This window comes from Apium graveolens, chromosome 2, assembly GCF_009905375.1.
Source record: "Apium graveolens cultivar Ventura chromosome 2, ASM990537v1, whole genome shotgun sequence".
NCBI classification, from domain to species: Eukaryota; Viridiplantae; Streptophyta; class Magnoliopsida; order Apiales; family Apiaceae; genus Apium; species Apium graveolens.
The window spans coordinates 57205702-57206875 of NC_133648.1; the positions used below are offsets into that span (position 1 = coordinate 57205702).

The 1174-nt window shown below is 44.4% G+C and overlaps 1 non-coding gene across 1 annotated transcript; it reads right to left on the reverse strand.

Moving 5' to 3' along the window:
* Positions 1 to 686: 686 nt before the first annotated feature.
* On the reverse strand, positions 687 to 793 carry LOC141709433 (small nucleolar RNA R71). The gene has a single exon (XR_012570009.1). It is a non-coding gene; the product is annotated as a small nucleolar RNA R71 (small nucleolar RNA).
* Between the last annotated feature and the right edge of the window lie 381 nt (positions 794 to 1174).

The following is a 1174-nucleotide window of genomic DNA, read 5'->3' on the forward strand; positions in this document are numbered from 1 at the left end:
TTAGCGCGTGTTTTCGCCCTAACAAGTTTTTGGCGCCGCTGCTGGGGACTCGGCGTATTTATTTAGTTTAAGTACTTACCATCATTGGTCATTAGGACTCAGTGATTAAGACGTGTTACTTATTATTTCCGATTGTGTTTCAGGTACTTTAGCGAGCATTTATGCAAACTCGTTCTCGTACTCGCAAGAGGACTTTAGATACGGATGAGGAGACAGACGAAGTTCTTGATATTCCGGAGAAGATAGATTTTGAAGATTCGGATTCAGGGAGTGAGCAGAAAGAACCATTAATCATCGGTGATCGTATTGTTCCATCAGATCCAGCTCTTATGGATTTTTCTCGGCCTAAAATTGATGATATCCAGTCTAGCATCATGCACCCGTCTATTGAGGCCAATAACTTTGAAATCAAGCCGGGCACTATTCAGATGGTGCCGAATTCTGTTTCTTTCGGATGTGCTGCGACTGAAGACCCCAACATGCACATAAGGAATTTTGTCGAGATCTGCAGTACTTTCAAATATAATGGTGTGACTGATGAGGCTATCAAGCTGAGGCTTTTCCCATTCTCTCTGAGGGATAAAGCTAAGGACTGGTTACATTCTGAACCAGCTGGGTTTCTCACTACTTGGCAAGATCTTGCACAAAAGTTTCTGGTGAAGTTTTATCCAATGGCGAAGACTGCTGCTATGAGGAGTGCTCTTACTCAGTTTGCACAGCAACCTACAGAATCTATGTGCGAGGCTTGGGAGCGCTACAAAGAGATGTTGAGAAAGTGTCCACATCATGGAATGCCTGATTGGATGGTGATCACTGATTTCTATAATGGTTTGGGGAGCCAATCTCGGCCCATGCTCGATGCAGCAGCTGGAGGCGCCTTGTGGGCCAAAAGCTATATTGAGGCTTATAATCTTATTGAGACTATGGCTGCAAATGAGCATCAAAACCCAACTCAAAGGATGATGCATGGGAAGGTAGCAGGTATTCTGGAAGTCGATGCAGCTACAGCTATTGCAGCGCAGCTCCAAGCGTTGCCTATGAAGGTCGATTCTCTAGCCACCTATGGGGTCAATCTGATAGCTATGGTCTGTGAGCTTTGTACAGGTTCTCATGCTACGAATCAGTGGTCTCTTGTTAATGAATCTGTTCAGTATGTGAACAATTATCAGCGATA